At 36.3% G+C, this 11,584-nt stretch overlaps 1 protein-coding gene across 2 annotated transcripts in view; it reads left to right on the top strand.

Annotated features, from left to right (window-relative positions):
- The first annotated feature begins 202 nt into the window (after positions 1–202).
- Positions 203–11,584, top strand: part of CAB39 (calcium binding protein 39) — a 38,266-nt gene continuing 26,884 nt past the window's right edge. Inside the window, exon 1 of one of the 2 annotated variants that reach the window (XM_058187608.1) lies at positions 203–360. The gene's annotated coding sequence lies outside the window, so the exon portion shown is untranslated. Of the gene's footprint in view, positions 361–458; positions 711–11,584 lie in introns of those variants that run through there. The other variant, XM_058187609.1, reaches the window with a different exon arrangement.

Genomic DNA, 11,584 nt, shown 5'->3' with positions numbered 1-11,584 from the left:
CGGCCCTGAAGAGAGGCCGGGCGACACTTGTGGCCGTTCTGATCCCTCCGCGCCGCAGAGGGAAGCAGCGAGCTCCCGTTCCGACGAAGGCTCGAGCTTCCTTTCCCTTCCCGCCACTGCTCGTCTGTCGTTAGTATCCGCCGCCGGGCTGGGAAGGGAAGGGAAGAGAAGGCGAAAAGAAGAGCAGAGCGAGAGAGGAGAGAGAGAAGGGGGTCGGGTCGCTGCATAGCCAGGACCGCGGGGCGAGGGAGGGGCCAGCGAGGCCGACGACTAGTCGGCTGAGGCCTGGTCTGAAAGCGAGCCGACCTTCCAGCGACAGCAGGCCGAGGCCGCCCGTCGCCGCCTCGCCAAGGGAAGAAAGTAAGTAAGCGCCGGGTCTGCTGGGGCCTTGCGGGCCGCAGCTGACCAAGCCCAGCGCGGAACGGAGTGGAGCCTGGGGAGGAGGCCCGTCTTGAGAGAGCATCCTTCGCTCCTCTTTGCTTTTTCGAGGCCTAGCCTGGCCTGGCCGGGCGGGGCAAGGGCTCTCTGCCTTCCCAGCCGCCTAGTCGTGGAGTGGGCGAGGGAAGCGCGTCTTGGGCGGCGGGGTGTGCTTCTGCGGATGGCCTCTTAACCCCGTTCGGCGGAGGGAAGAGAAGCAGGTTTCCCGTTCCTGTGGTCTCCCAGCTGGGGCTTCTAAGCCGCCTTCGTGGTCGTCACCGGGAAACTGCGAGGTGGGAATCGGTGATTCACTGTTAATTGGGGTGCGCAAGAGAGACGCGCTCCTGGGCGACCCCGGACCTCTCCTTGCCCTTTAGTGCTGGGGGAACCGAGCATTGTTAGCTCTGTAAGGCAGATCCAGGAAAACTTTCTTTGCCCACTGGCCCCGTCTCTCCATGTTTAGGGAAAGAGAGACCTTGTTCAATCCGGAAATGTTAGGTTTAAAAAAAATAAATATGCGGCCTTTAAAACTGAAAGGCAAAAAGATTCTCGTTAGGTTTGTTCATCCAGTTTAGTGGTGTTTTAGAAATGAAAAGTTATTTGCTTTTCTCTTGCAAAACCATTGCGTACAGAGAGGCCCAGTTTAGGTAAACATATCTACATCGATAAAAGTAGCACATCTTAGTTGCTGGATTCGTTTGATAAATGTTCTAGGCCTGGGATTTATGTTTAAATATTTAAGCGTAGTACTAGTTATTACTGATGTTATGAGTGATTTACTGTATAAGTTATTCTCGGTGTTATGCTCTCTTGAGTTAATTGGTTTGACCTTCTGGTTGTGGATATTCATCACACTCTAAAGCTAGATAATTTTGACTTTCTAATGTTTATAAAAATACATGCTTCTGTATTGGTTTTCATAGAGTTAAGATTTATTTTTTCAGTTTCTGGTAATGTATTAAGAATAGCAGAGGGAATAAAAGGCACTGTCGATTTTTGTTTGGAAATTGTAGTCAAGGTCTTCACAAAATGTGTTGCTTAATGGAATTGCTTCTTTAAATAAACTTTAATGAATATGTTTCAAATCATACAGAAGTTACAAACATGGACTATAGACAAGCTGATTCTAAAAACTGAGAAATGAATCTGTCTCTCTCCCTGAGAGAGAGTGGGGTAAGACCTGAGTAAGTCTTGATCAAATGAGTTCCTCTTTGTCAGTGGAAAAGCTGATAATAAAACTTTCCATGCTGATTAGAGGATGTAAAATAGAAGATTAAAAGTGTAAACTATTTTCTTTCTGTTTCTAAAAGTAGAATACTCATAAAGTATAAACAAAAGTATCTGACCATTTTGAATTACGGTTACTGATAAAATGTCCTTGTAAACACATTCCAAGAAATGTTAAAGAAAGTTTGCTTTGATAAAATTTTATTATGACGTGTGCTGTTGATAAGGCTAATAAATTATTGGATATATATGAAACTAATTAAATTCTAAATTATTTGTAGGTACTAAGAAAATGGTAGAAAATTGAATAGGAATATTTTTTATAATTAGCATTCAAGTTGTCATTCATTTATCTTATTTCTCCAAGGCGATATTTTTAAGAACTTACAGTGTTGTATTGTATAGAAAATATAATTGTCCCTAGATTTAATATGCATATATATATACAGTGGGAACACTTAAGTTGCTTAAATTTTATTCTTTATCCTCCAAAGATGTGTCATTTTAAAAATATTAACTATTATAGCAAAGCTGTTGAAATATTATCTGATGTATGATAATTGTTTATTATTTAAGACAAAGATAATATTAATGTAACTTCCAGAATTTTTGATTATTTAATAAAAGTGTTGTTTCTTTTCATAGAACAAAGAAATGTATATAATGTAGTCCAACTATGTAAGAAATTAGTTGATGTAGTTTCTCTTCACTGAATCCTAGTAACTTCCAACAGAGAACTATTGTTGCTTAATAACATACATCAAATACTTTGATAACAGTTCTAAATAGTTGATTAAAAAATCATAGTTTCTTAAATTAAGCTTGCATTTATTTTCTCTCAGTATTAGTGTTTCTTCTGTCTCTCTCTCTTTCTTGATGCCTGTCTGGTGACATTTGGGGCAGCTTTTCATGGGGCTTGAAAGATGCATTTAGAATGGAATATTTGAGAAACCCTCCCTGGTATGGCTTTTTAGATATTGGCCATTGTTTCCACTAGCCTTATAAATATTCATTGCAATTACATACATTTTGGAAATCACATAACAGCTTACTGTACATGCATGCCTACTGACTGTTTCAGTGTTAAAAGACTCTTAAGAGATTATATCATGTATTACTGTTAGTTACAGGCCAATGACTGGTTCTGCAAAGTTATGTCAAGAATGCTCTACCTCCCTGAAATGTCTAGATTCCTAAGATAAAATGTTTGTTCAGGAGGGGAAGAATGCTTCTGATTCTGATATGATTGACACTTTTTAATATTTGTTTTTAAAATTGTATTTTTACTTTAGTTTTATTTTAATAAAAGCTACTTAGTATCTTGTCTAGTTCTATAGTTCTTATAAATACTGGCATTTTAAGTAATGTCATAAATTCATGAGGATCAGACTAATATCTGCAAAATTAAAGTCCAGTGAAAATAACATCACTAACACTAATTAAAACATATAGCTCCTAAGGTATATTTCCATTATAGCTTGTTCCTTTGAGAACAATTTCAAGGCATTTCTTTAAATTGGAAGTCATCTTATTAATCACACAGGTATTTAAATCATAATGGAACTAGATTTTTAAAATATTTAATCAGCCTTAGTGTGATTACCTTAATACAGTAATTATTTGCAGTATATTTGAAAACAAATTAGATTTTCCACAATTGAAGTCTAACAGTGAATTTTCAGTGTCTTATATAATTGACTGATTTTAAAAACCCGTTTTTGCTTTCTTAATAGAAAAAATTTAGGGGCTCATGATGATTTTATGAATGCTGTTCACTGCAAATCAAAACTCTTAAATCATGTGGCAAGTAGTACAATTTTGTTTGGCATTTTGCCAGAAATGTAGGAAGTTTAAGAAAGTAAAGAATATTGGTTTTCCTTTTCATTATTGGAATTTACATTGATTTATGTAGTCTTATGTATACCTCTGATTTTGTTTTAAAATGAAATAGGTAATGCTTCTTTGCTGTTTGTTTAAAATGATAGTAAATTTGACTGGTTGGTTTAGAAACTACAACCGTGTTGCATGTATATATTCCAGGATCAATTTCTACACCATATTTCATGAAAAAAAATGTTCTGAAGTGTTAATAGTATGTGTGATGGTCTTTTCATTGAATGGACACCCATTTTTTAGATTAATAATTGAAGACCAGCCAGAAATAATCTTCTTTTAAAATTTCTATTCTAAGGGGAAATCCAGCAGTTAAAAGCAGATTAAGGTAAGTATAGTAAGATTTACAACTTGCTTTCAAAATAAAGCATCTTTATTTCAGGAAATATTTGCAGAATAAATATTAGATCCATGATACTGTGATGAATTCAGTCATAGTAGCAATTTAGGTAGTGTAAAATCAGGAAATATTGTGATTTAAATTCAGTATATAATTGTTGAATCAGTATAGAGTTTTAGGATCAAGATGACAATTTTGTAATCAAAGTTAATTATTTGGCAGGGACGAGTTCCAATTATAGGTGGGGTATCTAGAGGCCCTTTCACTTCCTTGTGCAAATAAATACTCTCTTGTTGAGTATTTAAACAACACTTGGTAGTTACTGAATTCTGGCACCTGTTTCCTGGTTTTGCTTATAAGAAACAAAATTCCAGTCACATTAGGGCTGCTTCATGGGGCTAGACTGAATCACAGTAGTGTAAATTTGTGACTTTATCTTCTACACAACATTTTTCTAATGTTACAGAAAGAACGGAACTTATGCAGCTACGTTTTGTTTGTTGACACAATTTAATTTGTAACACAGCTTAGTGCTTGTATAACCTTTCAAAATGTGGTAGTTTTTATATTAAATTATTTGTATATTATTTATCCTCGCAAACAATCCCAATCTGATTTACAGGTTCTTAAATCATTCCAACCTAAAGTAAATTGTTGAGGTTAGGGTTATTTTTATGGTAGGTAGTACTTTAAATGGGGAAAATGAACAAGGTATTTTTGTGGGGGGTGGGCATGGACATACATACCTGTCACCTTAAACCAAATGTCTTTTTATGAGATAATATTGAAGTTCTGGGCAGTTATCCAATCCCAAGAAAAGTAATAGTAGCTTTATTTTGAGAGGTGCTATGTAAACACAAAGGGTGGTTCAGGGGCTAAGACAGCTGAGCTTGTCAATTGAAAGGTCGGCAGTTCGAATCCCTAGTGCTGCCGTGTAACGGGGTGAGCTCCCGTTACTTGTCCCAGCTTCTGCCAACCTAGCAGTTTCAAAAAGCATGTAAAAATGCAAGTAGAAAAAATAGGGACCACCTTGGTGGCAAGGTAACAGTGTTACGTGCGCCTTTGGCGTTGAGTCATGCCGGCCACATGACCACGGAGACGTCTTCGGACAGCGCTGGCTCTTCGGCTTTGAAACGGAGATGAGCACCGCCCCCTAGAGTCGGCAACGACTAGCACGTATGTGCGAGGGGAACCTTTATGTATGTAAACACACATTTCTAATGCATACTTACATATTTATATTACATATAAAAAAGACCAAAAAACCCCTTTATAGATAGCCCTTGATTAATAACCCTAACTGGGACCAGAATTTTGGCGGCTAAGTGATGTTTCTAGGTAAACATCACGTGACTGCACTGCTTAGCAATACCAGTTTCAGTAGTCCTGGTTGTTGTCATTAGGCCAGGAACTCACACTTCTCCTGTCCTGTCTTCACTTCAGTTCACCTTATCTTCCTATCTCCCCCATCACTACCTCACCACCCTACACTCTATCCTGCACCTTGGCAATCTAGGAGTCAAAAAGATCAGAATAGTGCAAGCAGTGCAAACAGTGGTATTTCCTATGACACTCTAGGGAAGCAAAAATTGGAATGTGAAGAAGTAGGATAGAAAGAATATTGACTTCTGAATTTTTAGTGTTGTGAAGTCTTCTGAAACTTTCATGGACAGTCAAGGAAACAAACCAATGGATCATTAAGCAGAGGAATCACAGCAATCAAGGCACACATTATCTTACTTCGACTGATTATGAAAGACCTAGCTCTCTGGAGAAGGGAATGCTGGAAAAGATATAAGGAAAAAGAAGAGGATGACAAACGGCAAGGGGGATATACTGAGTTATTATGATGATAGGTACACCGTTGGAAGACCTGAAGGACCAGATTAGGGACATATCCTAATGAAAATTAGCTATGTCATTGCTAAGAATTGACATTGAATTGATGGCATATAACCAGTGAGTTAAAGATTGGTTTTAGCGTCATGACTATTCTCACAGATGCTTTATGCAGTAAATTTTCAAATCTTTGAATAGAAATAACTCCTGCACCTGAGTTATAATACTGGAGATCTTTTATTCTAAATGTGGCAATTGTGACACTGATAACTTTTTTCATTTTTGTCTACACTGTAAATCAGGCAGTTTACATGTAAGCCTTTGTGTTCTTTTCTAAATGTCTTAAACCTGTACAATTATGGCTCTTTAGATTGGCATCAATATTTAAGCATTTGAACATAGCTTATATAATATTATTATAAAGTATTAGACATCAGTTGTAGATAGTTTATTGATTAGAACCATTCCTTAGGTAAAGAAAATGATGATATTTACATCTTATAAAATTGCTTCAGAATTGCTAAAGGATCTAATTATCCGTGTGTTATATTAATTATAATGGCCATTATACGGCAATTAATTTTAAAAGCTGCATTATTGTTCTACATGCAATGGGAATACAAAGCTCGTTCAATAATAGTGACTTATTTTAATATTTATTAGAAAGTTTTTGAAAATTTGCAAAGTTATACTTACATAGACCAGAAATTGGTAGAAGGCTCAATTGTCCAGATTTTCTGCTCTGCTTTTCCCCCAACATATTTCTCCTATAAGATTGTTCGAAATGTTACTCAGTTTGGTTTTTTAGTACAGTAAGGTTATCCAGAGAGAGATTTGTCAACGTAGCATGGTAGCACTTTTGTACTTTGTACAGCAGTACAGTTTCATTTATGGTGCCAATAGTTGTGATATGGTATTAGTAGGATGCAGCTATTAGCTAGGGGCAATTGTTTGCCATAGGCAACCAAAACATTTTGTATCTTTAGATTTCGTGATTGCAAATGAAGTTTTGTCATGCATAATTTTCTTTTGAAACTAGTGCTTTTTGCAACTTATATGTTTGGCTCCACAGTGTCTAGGGAAACTAAACAGATGTGCTTTGTAAATCAGTTACAATGGGTGTTTTTGAAGCAATCTATCTAATTCGGGCACATATACTTTAAAATAACAAAATATTGGAACAGTGTGGAATTTATGGCATCCTCTCTGTCATAGAAGACTCAAGTAGCCCTTTTGTGTGCTAAAATAGTATATAAATTCCATCTGCATTTAGTACTGAGCTGTTGCCTAATATTCTTCTTCACCTCCTCCCCACACTAAATATGAACTAAATAATTGTATAATGTCCACAATTTATAGAATAGTCTTTTCGTATCGCACTGTGAGCATTGGAATAATGTGCAGTTATAGAGACTTTACATCTTGTATTTTTTCCCCATAGTTTCTGATACTGAACATGCAAATAAGAAACATTTCTTTGCTTTATCATTTTCAGGATTGACATATGCAGAAAATATTTTATAATGCTAGTGGAAATAAAATTTTCCCACCTGTGAAGCAGTACAATTTATAAATACAGGTCCTTGACTTATGACCCCAGTTGGAACTGAAATTTCCATTGCTAAGTAAGGCAGTTGTTAAATGAGTCATGCATGATTTTTTTTGCCATGATTGTTAAGTGAATCACTCTAGCTGTTAAAATGAATTACATGTTCCTTAAGCAAAACTGTTTTTCCCCACTGACTATGCTTATGGGAAGCCAGCTGGGAAGGTTGCAAATGATGATCACATTAGGCCAGGATGCTGTAACCACATGACTGTAGTGATGCTGCAGTAGTCATATATGTGCAAGGACCACTTCTAAGTCATTTCTTTCAGTGCTGTTGTAACTTTGCTAAAGAATTGCTTGTAAGTCGAGGACTACCTGTATTTGTAGTTCTGCTTCATATTTTGAAAAGGGTATTCAGACACCATGGAATTCTTTTATGTACAAATATGTCATTAAATTGTTAGATTATAAATAAAGTTGACTAAAGGTCACCTCACATTTTAAAGAACATCTTTAATCAGCTTGCAATATGTGCATAAAGTTTTCATTAGCAAAAGTATTTAGTTCTATTACTAATGAGATTTCATTCAATTATGTGAAGTGAATAAATAGTTCAAAGTTAATTTATATTAATTCAGGCAATATAAAAATAATATATTTCCTTTTAATGTCACCTAGATATGTATTATAAAAGCCTACAGTTCTTTTATTTTTAAAATAAGTTAAAATGAGGATGGGGAGTAAAACATAATAAAGTTGTGCTTATATTATGGTAGGTAATTGCTAGGTTTTTCCATGTCACTCAAGATTTGAATGAAATTGTGAAAGAGACTTGACTAGCATATTGATTAGGCAAAAAAATACTTTACTTGGTTGAATTGTTGAAATGATTTGAAAGCATTTAATAACAATTTCATATGTTTAATTATCTTGTTGATTCAAGTTGAAGGAATAATTCAATCACATTGTCATTGAATTAAAGCTTCTCAGAGTCATATTAACTTTTGGGTTCTCTAGGTATTATCCTTCAAAGCAGAGTAACATGACAAAATTGTTACTGTTTGATTAATGAATATAATAAAAATGTGACCATGCTTGTGGAAATATTTAATAGAAATACTTTAATGGTTGGTATTTATATAGCTTGTGCAAAGGATGACAAATAAAAAATGGACATTGAGTGCATTGCCATTAATCTATGTAACAATAGTGTATTAATTATAATTTTAATCCATCTATAAGTCTTTATTTAGTGTAGGCACCAAGCTAGAAACTGGGAGATTGTGAATTTTAGTCCTCTCTTAGGCACAAAGCCAGGTGGATGTCCTTGAGTCAGACACTCTTTCTCAGCCCTGGAAAGGAGACAGTGGCAAACCCACTTCTAAAACCTTATCAAGAAAATTGCAAGGATTTGTCCAGGCAGTCTCTAGGAATCAAGTCTGATTTGAAGGCATAAAAAAAAAGACACCCCCCACCAAGTCCTTATTAATGGTACTATATTGCACAAGGGGTACAGTAATAATAGCCAACATGCATGCACACAGTGTATGAGCAAGGATACATGAAAACCAATTTATGCAAGGAGTCATGGAACAGATCGATTGTGTAATCTGAGAACAGACTGTAGTGTCCAGTTAGTTGAATTTTATGATTTAAATGGACCCTTATAGTTTTGATTCTATAAACTGGCTTCTTTTATTCTATCATCATTATGTGTATTATATATAACAAACCAAAGAAGTTGGTGTGGTGGCATTTGATCATGGGCAGTTATTGAATAAAGTGATTTAAAACTTACACTTTGTGCCTTTCTATAAGGGCTAACTGCTTTATTCTTGTCTTGTTGAACATTATTGGTATTCATCATTAGCAGTTAGGTAGAGAATATATGAAAAAGCTTCTATTCTTATTTATTGTGCATTATACTGATATCCCAGCGTGTTTGTTTCGGGATCAAAGTTACTTGTTTTGGCTTTACATGTATTACTGAATGAAAAACAATGCAAGGAACTGTATCTTTGCCAGTATTGTCACGTGATCACCATGAATACTATCATTGTGTCAGCATTGCCATCTGCCAGTTAACATTTAAATCTAGATTAGTAGCTGCTATTAGTTATTCAGTGGTATAGTGTGTACATTTCTGCCCAACAATGTCAGAACATTTCACCTTTAGGCATCTTTATAATTTAATTATACCATGTATCTTGGATGCATGCTAATTTGGAAATTTTCTAAGAAATAATTAGCTGTGAATTCATAGATTGAAGGTAATATCCTTCATGATTTTAAAATATAACCAAGCATATTCCATTCAATGTTATATTGATTATAAATTAATTTTAGGCATACATTATCAATTGTATTGTAGTTGAAAATCAATTAAAAAGGGTGGTATATTCTCAAGCTCTTAAAATGATGACTTTGGGCTTTTCACCTGGGCAGGAGGCAGGCCCAAGATCTGTGGGTACCTAGCCAGGCCCAAAGGACCTAGTGGAGTGAGTTGAGGGGGAAAGATAGATGGGCAGCTACACTTGCAGTGTCCCTGTGATTGGCTAAGTGCCTGAATTTTCACCACATGGTCACAGGGCACTACAATAGCCATAACGTCAAGTACACGTACAGGTAGTCCTTGACTTAATCCACAATTGGGTCGAGAATTTTTGTTGCTAAGCAAGGTAGTTGTTAAGTGAGTTACACCCTATTTTACAACTTTTTTGCCATCGTTGTTAAGCGATACTGTAATTGTTAAGTGATGGTTATTAAGCTGATCCAGCTTCCCTGGTTGACTTTCCTTGTTGGAAGCCGGCTGGGAAGGTAATGAATGGTGATCACGTGACCCTAAGACACAACCATCATACAAAGCCAAATGCAGTCATTTTTTAAAGTACACTCTAATTTTTAATCTTTGATTGAAAGAAACTAGTTGATAGTACAGTCCTATATGTGTATTCTCTTAAATGTGTTCATGTGGTTACTCCTAAGTAATGAACAGCAGCCTTAATTTAAAACAAAGAAGGTAACAGGTAACAGTAACAGAGTTGGAAGGGACCTTGGAGGTCATCTAGTCCAATATCCCCTTCTTTCTGAACAAAGTTCAGCTGCAGAAGTTCTAGAATTATGACTTCAGGAAAAGTGGGAATTTGGATAGGTGTCTGTGAAATTATGTTACTTTTCTTAGAATAAACCTTTTGTCGGTATTTTTAAGTATTTTTCGTCTGTTAAATTATTGGTGATTATGAGATGTATTAAAATTGCAAAGTTAATTCTTCTTGAGCTATCAACATTATATGATAGCATACAGCAGAGCTACCTTTCCGAAAATAAGCAGGCTTTAAAGGTTTTATGTCACCAAGAAAAGCTACCTGAAGTTTGATATTAGCTATCTCATGGAATAAGATATGGGATATAAAGTGATTAAATACCTACTTAGTATGTATGACAAGAGTACATTGAGTTTTGTACTTTTTAGCTTTCAGAATGATTAGTCACTCCTGACTTGCCTCCTAGATGAAATCATGCTCAAAACGTTGTAGCCTGCAGGCAGGATTTGCTTTAAATTTTAGTTGGAGAACTGGAAAAGGAAAGGAAACAAATTTACCTTAATTCTTCCTTTTCAAAATTGCTCTACATATGATAAAGAAGTAAGGAATTGGTGTACCATTTATTCTAAAATCCCAGCTATCATTCTTTAAGATCTGAGTATTAGCCAGAACAGCCACACACTATTTGAATATGATTAAAAGTAAGAATCTTGTATATGTTTATTTTTAAAAACTTTTTAATTAATTGTGGCTATCTCATACAAGTAGTCCTTGAGAGAATACCATTTATTTAGTAACTGTTCAAAAGTGCTGAATGAATGTTTACTTATGCCTAGTCTTTGTAGTTTCAGCTTGCTGCATTGCCACACAATCAACATTTGAGTGCTTGGCAGCACATCTGCACTTACAACTTACGACTGCTTCGACTTCCCCTTTCTATCTATCTTCCCCCACCCTCATCTTTGCCCTTTTTGCCTTCCTGTACAGAAGAACACCTTGGCAGCAGTTCTCAGCAGGTTGCCATAGCTTTACAGAAAACATTTGGAAAGCTTCTGAGGTCTTCTGAAGCATCATAAAAATGGGGGTGTACTGTTTGGAGAACGGTGCAGTCAGATTTGAGAAGAAGGCCTGGTGCAGCCAACAGCTGCCTTGGGATAGGGCTGGGCTGGCCTCAGCAGCAGAAGAGAGCTATGGTCAGCTGAACGTAGCAGGGCCTTGGAATGCAGGGTAGTGGCGGGAATGGGACCATTGCTCTGTGATGCTGGTGTACCTGGC

This window comes from Ahaetulla prasina, chromosome 6 (assembly GCF_028640845.1).
Source record: "Ahaetulla prasina isolate Xishuangbanna chromosome 6, ASM2864084v1, whole genome shotgun sequence".
Lineage (NCBI taxonomy): Eukaryota > Metazoa > Chordata > Lepidosauria > Squamata > Colubridae > Ahaetulla > Ahaetulla prasina.
The sequence above is the reverse complement of the archived record's forward strand: the minus strand, read 5'-3'. Positions and strand labels throughout refer to the sequence as shown.